The sequence below is a fragment of the Heterodontus francisci genome, unplaced genomic scaffold, assembly GCF_036365525.1.
Source record: "Heterodontus francisci isolate sHetFra1 unplaced genomic scaffold, sHetFra1.hap1 HAP1_SCAFFOLD_240, whole genome shotgun sequence".
NCBI classification, from domain to species: Eukaryota; Metazoa; Chordata; class Chondrichthyes; order Heterodontiformes; family Heterodontidae; genus Heterodontus; species Heterodontus francisci.
This window is the reverse complement of record NW_027140128.1, coordinates 1,632,513-1,640,500: the sequence shown is the minus strand read 5'-3', so window position 1 is coordinate 1,640,500 and position 7,988 is coordinate 1,632,513. Positions and strand designations below refer to the sequence as shown.

The 7,988-nt window shown below is 45.2% G+C and overlaps 1 non-coding gene across 1 annotated transcript; it reads left to right on the top strand.

Moving 5' to 3' along the window:
• Nucleotides 1-3,232: 3,232 nt before the first annotated feature.
• trnat-cgu (transfer RNA threonine (anticodon CGU)) lies at nucleotides 3,233-3,304 on the top strand. The gene has a single exon. It is a non-coding gene; the product is annotated as a tRNA-Thr (tRNA).
• The last annotated feature ends 4,684 nt before the right edge of the window (nucleotides 3,305-7,988 follow it).

Sequence of the window (7,988 nt, the reverse complement as noted above, 5' to 3'; positions counted from 1 at the left end):
TTGCACCTCATTTCCCCGGATGGGGCTCCGAAGGCACGGCAGTGCCGGCCACTGGGCTGAAGATCGCAGCTGGATATCAGGAAGTGATGGGATAATAATTAATGCAGGTTTGTGGTCCCGTTGCCGAGCGGTGGGGGTCCCCCACAAGGCCTCGCCGTCGCCGGCAATATCGAGCCAGGCCCTGCCGGCGTTGAGGTCCGTGGCGGGCCTCATCCGGGGCCATCTTCAGGCGGCTCCCACCCCACCCCCACCACAGATCTCGACGTCGAGGGCTCTATAGAATCCAGCCCATTGTTTCTGTCAATCTCAACTCCACAAGGATTTGCCTGTTAATTGTAGAAAAATTAAAGCTCTATAACCTTTTGATAAAAGGGGGTTTAAATCCATTTCCAAACAAATGATAGTTCTCATTGTATCGAGAACATGTTTTCTTACATACAAACATACCAATTAGGAGCAGGAGTAGACCACTTGGCCCCTCGAGCCTGCTCCACCATTCAATAAGATCATGGCTGATCTGATTGTAACCTCAACTCCACATTCCCACCTGCCACCGATAACCTTTCACCCCCTTGTTTCTCAAGAATCTATCTACCAAAGCCTTAAAATATTTCAGAATTTCTGCCGTCCAGCAACTCTCACTTTATTTCCTGGATTTCACCTAAAAAATGTATTTCCACACTTTAGATATCCTTTACTTTATTAATGTTTTTGCTCCCTGGGGATTTCCCTTTAATTATATTCAGCGCTGGTATTTTACTGCCACACACTGACTGAAAGTGTCCCATATTTCTGCAGGAAAAACACTCAGCTTCTTTGGCGAGGCAGTTTTCCCACTTGTGCCTCTCTCGGCCACACCTACTGCAATTTGTTGCAGCTACCACGAGATGCTCTTCCCGTCTTTCTTGTCTTTTACCCCTAATTTTTCCTTTTGTTTTCTGAACAAATTCAATTGAGTCTGCAACTCTCGAGATCAGACTCTCCCTGTCCCCTCGAACAACGGATTGGTTAAACTTTCTAACCTCTGTTTGTCTGCTCAGTTGAAACTCTTTCGTTAATGTGAGATCAGCCCTGGACTGTAGATGATCTGAAAGGGTGTTGTCTAATACCCCGAACACAATCCTGTCTCCCTTCAGCTCTTCCCTTAAGTTGCGGTATTCACAATCCTCCGTGAGATTGTACAAGTCATTGATAAATGAATGAATGCTCTCCCCTTTCTGTTTTGTACGCTTATTAAATTCAAAGTGATTCCTGACAATGCAGCAGCCAGCCGACGTCATCAGAGTGCTCCAAGCTGCGCACATGCACAAACAGTCTCCTGCGCTCTGAGATGCTGCGCATGCTCAGCCTACGTCTTCCAGGACGAAGTGGCGCATGCGCGGGAAAACTCTCTACCCCCTCTCAGCCACTCACTCCAGGCCGCTCACTGCCCGCTCCTCGCTGCCCCGCTCCCCCGCCCTCCAGCCGCTTGCTATACCCCCACCCCCGCACTGCCCTCTCTCCATCCACTCACGCCCCGCTTCCCCCCCACGTCCCTCCAGACACTTGCTCTAAGCCATGCTGCTTCCCTCCTCTCGGCCTCTCGCTCCAACATTCGATCATTCTTCACCGCACCACCCGATAAAGCAAGGCGAGCCTCGCGGGGTGATGGGGCAATGTTGGCTCGAGTGGCCGAGAGGAGGGAAGCGGCAGAGCCCATGGCCTGGAGTGTGAGCGGCCAGAGAGCAGGATGGGGGTGGTGGTGGGCGAAGCGGGGAGTGAGCAGTCAGAGAGTGGGATGGGGGAAGCGGGGAATGATCGACCGGAGAATGGGATGGCGCTGTTTAGAGGGGATTTGAGGAAGAAATGTTTCACCTCGAGGGTGGTTGGAATCTGGAACACATTGCCTGAAGGAGTGGTAGAGGCAGGAACCCTCACAACATTTAAGAAGAATCTAGATGAGCACTCAAAACGCCACAAAATACAAGGCTACGGCCACGTGCTGGAAAATGGAATTAGAATAGATAGGTACTTGATGGCCGGCACGGACATGATGGCCGAAGGGCCTGTTTCTGTGCTGTATAACTCTATGACTCTATGAAACCTCACTGAATTACAGAGGGTGTGCAGCACTGTCAGAGGTGCTGTCCTTCCGATGAGACTTCAAACAGCGCAACGTTCTCCGAGTATCAACCAAAACATGTCCATTGTGTAGATATGTGCCATATTTGCTTATGAAATGACAGTCACTGCTCCGAAAGTAATTCACTTTAGGTGAATTAAGATGACTTGGTTCTATATAACTGGTGAATGCACAAGAAGGAGCGGGGGACTGTTGGGGGTGGGACGGAGGCGGCGATGTCAACCTTTGAGGGGATTTTTGGGTCGAAGTTGTTTTCTGTGATAAATTGAGTAGCTCCATCTTTAATCCTGGCAGCTGCCTGAATGTCACAGACAGTGACATTTCAGTGGAAGAGGCTGCATTTGCGCATGTGCTAGTACAGCGTCACCTGGTGGTTGCGTTGTCAGCAAACGCAGCGTTTTAACTTTGGCTCCACGATGACATATTTTTCCTCAATTAAAATAGGTCTTGAGTGCCTTAATAACTTCTTCACACATAGCCTTCTGTTCTTCATGAGGATGTTGCATACACACTCCCTCCATTTCAGACAATAGTGTACTGACCTGCTCCATGTCTGGCTTCTGCACGAGACCCGATGCAGTAGATACCTTGCAAACCTCTGGAACCATCTCGGCCACTCCTCGGCTTGGTTCAGTCCAGTGACCTTTTCAAAGGTACAGGCAAAGATTTCTCCATCTTCACTTTGGTTTACTGCGGCCCCCATATAATATTCTGATATCTGTCAACAATTTATAAGAGTCTGACGGTTAAAATAACCTGAGTTTACTCTGCACACCTTGCATTGAATGTTTCATCCACAACTCTCCATGAGGTGCCGTCCAGATTATATTACAACACTTCCTGTGATGGTGCACATAGTCTATTTATATAATCTGCCCAGTTACAACACAATGTCCACTCTTATATGATTGTACAGATGTGAGAAAAGCTGAGGATGGGAATGGAACGTCTGAATGAAGATTTCATGATGCTGATGATGTAAATGAGGCTGATCTGTTACCCATTCCACAATCCCTCTTCATTTCTGTGCATGTTTCTCGATGTTGTTTCAACCAAATTGAAAAAGAATCACAAATCCTCCTCTGGAGCCTCAGATATTCATTGGCAGAAGGCATGGTGGCCAAGCGGTAAGACGTCAGTCTCGTAAACTGAAGATCACTGGTTCAATCCCTGTTCATGCCTTATGATTAGTTTCTCACTTTAAATGTGATGTTTTCCTGAAGGATGCCCATTGCGTTTGCTTTCCCCTGATTCTTTTGACCATCTGGAAATACGTGTCATGTCGCACTTCATCCTGGACACTGGGAAGAACATGAGGAGTAGCCACATGGTCCCTCGAACCTTCTCTGCCAGTTCACAATGCTTCCAATTTTTGCATCATCCATAAACTTTGAAATTCTGCCCTGTGCACCAAGGTATTAATATACATCAGGAAAGGCAAGCGTCCCAACACTGACTCCTGGGGAACTCCACTACAAACCTTCCTCTAGCCCGAAGAACATCCATTGCTCACTACTCTTTGTTTCCTGTCACTCAGCCAATTCCATATCCATGTTACGACTGTCCTTTTTATTCCATGAGTTATAACTTTGCTCACAAGTCTGTTGTGTTGCATTGTATCAAACTCCTTTTGAAAGTCAATAAAAGCAAAATACTGCAGATGCTATAAATCTGAAATATAAATAAAAAGTGCTGGAAATACTCAGCAGATCTGGCAGCATCTGTGGAGAGAGAAACAGAGTTAATGATTCAGGTCAGTGAACTTTCAGATGCTGCCAGACCTTTTGAAAGTCCATGTGCACCACATCAACAGCATTGCCCTCATCATCCCTCTCTGTTACCTCATCAGAAAACTCCAGCAGGACAGTTAAACATGATTTTCCCTTAAGAAATCCATGCTGGCTTTCTTGAATTAACCCACATTTGTCCATGGGACTATTAATTTTGTCCCGAATTATTCTTTCGAGAAGTTTTCCCACCTCCGAAATTGAACTGACTGGGGAGTGAGACGAGGTGAGTTGCTCTAACAGAGAGCCAGCATGGGTTCGACAGGCTGAATGGCCTCCTTCTGTGCTGCAGCCATTCTATGATTGTATGATTCCAGCAACAACTGTTGGTGGAGAGGCAGTGATGCAGGAATGGGTTGACAGAAAGGGGAAAGTCTGGGCTGGTGTGTGTTCGGGTTTGTGAATAAAGGTGATTTGGAAGCTGTGTTCCAAATTGAAGTGTTTATTGGAAGCAAGAAGTTGATGTAAAAATAAAGAGTAAAACGTTTTAAGATGAAGCGTGGTGTGATTGAGGATAGCAGTAAATATTGTGTTGGTGAATTATTTGTGTTCATAAACTTCCACTGCGCCCTTTGCTGCAGGCTGCTGTTTATATCCAGCTGTGTATTAGTGCTGTGTATTAGCAAGAAAAATGTTTGTTTCAACGCTGTTTATAAAACAATAGCATTGCACTCAAACCGTCCCAGACATCGCAACACACGTACAAAAGCAAAATACTGCAGATGCTGCAAATCTGAAACATAAACAGAAAATGCTTGAAATAGTCAGCACGTCTGGCGGCATCTGTGCAGAAAGAAACCAAGTTAATGTGAGCTAACGAAACAGACCTGAACTGTTAACTGTTTCTTTCTCCACAGATGCTGCCAGACCAACTGAGCATTTCCAGCATTTTCTGTTTTTATTACAGCAACACATTTGTTGGGAGGCTCAGCCTGGCTACACAATGTTACAAGGACGCTGAGTAACACAATCGACAACGGGACAGAGAGAAAAACACACAGAAAACCAATAGACTGTGAAGAAGCAAAAGTGAGGGACAGACAGAGAGAGATAGACAACGAGACTGAGATGGAGAAACAAGGCATTTGTATAATTGTATTCTCCCTGTTGTCTAAAGGTATTTCCTGTTGTGTAAATATGTTTTCTGTTGTGTAAAGATGTACCCTGTTGTTGTGCAAAGGTTTCCCCTGTTATTGTTTTATTTTCTGTTCCTGACCGTCTCCTCACTGTGACCATTTGTCCTGGTTTTATTGTGGCCAACATCACCATCTGGTGGTGGAAAGGAGGCTCTGCAGGAAGGGGTTGACAAAGTGGTGGAGACTCAGCTGGTCCATGTTTGCAGCTTGTGTTCGTGTGAGCAAAAGTGATTTGTTACTGATTGATGTGTTCACTGGAAGGAAAAAGCTCATCGCAATAGAGTGCCTTTGGAAGCATCTTGTTATTATGGGTAAACACTTGATGTTTTGAAAGTGAACGGTTTGTATTATTACCAAGCATAAATAGCAGAGAATGGTTTCAATCCATCGACATCTGGGTTATGGGCCCAGCACGCTTCTGCTGCGCCACTCTGCGAACTGCTGTTTTAAATTTTAGCTGCCCATTAGTGAAATATGTTCATTTCCCCAATGTTTTTATGAAAATAGGATTGCAGTCGGATTTCTCAAGAATCCCGGACTCAGCAACACACGTGCTGACGGACTCACCCTCACTGCACAATGACACAAGGACACTGAGCAACAGCACCGACAATGAGACAGGCAGAGAAAGACACACAGAAAACCAGGAAGATATTATCAGGATCCAAAAAGGAACAGACAGAGAAAGGTACTGAGCAAACCAGCAAGAGACAGCGAAAGACCAATGATTTATGTAATCATGTTCTCTGTTGTGTAAAGATGTCCCCTGTGTTCTTTTAAAGATATTTCCTGCTGTGTAAAATGTGCTGACGGACACACCCTCACCGCGCAATGACACAATCTTTGGCCTCCTTGTCTCGAGAGACAATGGGTAAGCGCCTGGAGGTGGTCAGTGGTTTGTGAAGCAGCACCTGGAGTGGTGATAAAGGTCAATTCTAGAGTGACAGACTCTTCCAGGTGCTGCAGATACAATTGGTTGTCGGGGCTGTTACACAGTTGGCTCTCTCCTTGCGCTTCTGTCTTTTTTCCTCCCAACTGCTAAGTCTCTTCGATTCACCACACTTTAGCCCCGCCTTTCTGGTCGCCCGCCAGCTCTGGCGATCGCTGGTAACTGACTCCCACGACTTGAGATCAATGTCACAGGACTTCATGTCGTGTTTGCAGACGTCTTCAAAGCGGAGCCATGGACGGCCGGTGGGTCTGGTACCAGTGACGAGCTCGCTGTACAATGTGTCCTTGGGGATCCTGCCATCTTCCATGCGGCTCACATGGTCAAGCCATCTCAGGCGCCGCTGGCTTAGTAGTGTGTATATGCTGGGGATGTTGGCCGCCTCGAGGACTTCTGTGTTGGAGATACGGTCCTGCCACCTGATGACACACAAGGACAGTGAGTAACAGCACCGCAAATGAGGCAGGCAGAGAAAGACACACAGAAAACCAGGCAGAGATCATTAGGACCCAAAAAGGAACAGACAGAGAAAGACACACAGAAAACCAGGAAGAGATTATCAGGATCCAGAAAGGAACAGGCAGAGAAAGGTACTGAGCAAACCAGCAAGAGACAGTGAAAGACCAATGATTGATGGAATCATGTTCTCTGTTGTGTAAAGATGTCCCCTGTATTCTTTTAAAGATATTTCCTGCTGTGTAATATGTTCTCTGTTGTGTAAATATGTTCTCTGTTATTGTGTAAAATGGTTCCCTGTTGTGTAAAAATCTTCTCAGTTGTGTAAATATGATCCGTCTTGTGTAAAAGTGTTCCCGGTTGTTTAAATAATGTAATGTAGAGCTGAGTCTGCACTAATGGAATTGCTACAGTATCTTCTAGTCTGATACTGTATGAGGGCTGGAATGTGATCCAAAGCACAGTCTATACAAATTAAATTGCTATTGTATCTTTCAGTTTCACAATCCGGGGGAGTTTTAAACTGAATTCTCAGTTTGTATCTCAGGTTATACTATCTTTCAGATTCTCTCAATCTGATATCGCACTTGAGATTTTGATTTAAGAAAGGATATACTGGCATTGGAGGCAACTCAAAAGAGATTCACTCAGCTGATTCCTGGGATGAAGGGGTTGACTTATCAAGAACGGCTAAACAGGTTATTCATTCATGCCTAGAAGAATGAGGGGTGATCTTATTGAAACGAACAAGATTCTGAGCGTGCTTAACAGGGTCAAGAAGGGTCTCTGACCTGAAACATTAACTCTGCTTCTCTCTTCACAGATACTGCCAGACCTGCTGAGTATTTCCAGCATTTCTTGTTTTTATTAACAGGGTAGATGTTGAGAAGATGTTTCCACTAGTGGGGGAATCTCAAACGAGGCGACATAGTTACAGAATAAGGGGACACTCATTTAAAACTGAGATGCAAAGGAATTTATTCTCTCAGAGGGTAGTGAATGTCTGGAATTATCTACCCCAGACAGTTGTGGAGACTAGATCACTGAAAGTATTTAAAGAGGAAGTAGATAGATTTTTGAAATATTGGAGAGTTGAGGGCTATGAAGAGCTGGCATGAAAGAGGAGTTGAGGTCTGGGGCAGATCAGCCATGATCTTACTGAATGACGGGGCAGGCTTGAGGGACCGAATGGCCTACTCCTGCTCCGATTTCTTATGTTATGTTATATCTAATGTATACGTCAGGATGCACTATGGGAATTAATACTGAAACTTATAAACTCATAACGTGTGTAAATATTGGGCTGATATTTAACTTGAATCTCAGAGTACATTATTGTGGTTAATTCTGTAACTTTGAAATGGGAACTATGTGCTATAATGAAAACAAGAAATGCTGGAATTACTCAGCAGGTCAGGCAGCATCTGTATAGAGAGAAGCAGAGTTAACTTTTCAGGTCAGTGAACTTTCATCAGATGAGAAACTGATCAATCCACTGTTACAATAACTCCATCTCTGACTCCCTCCTGAGAGTAACT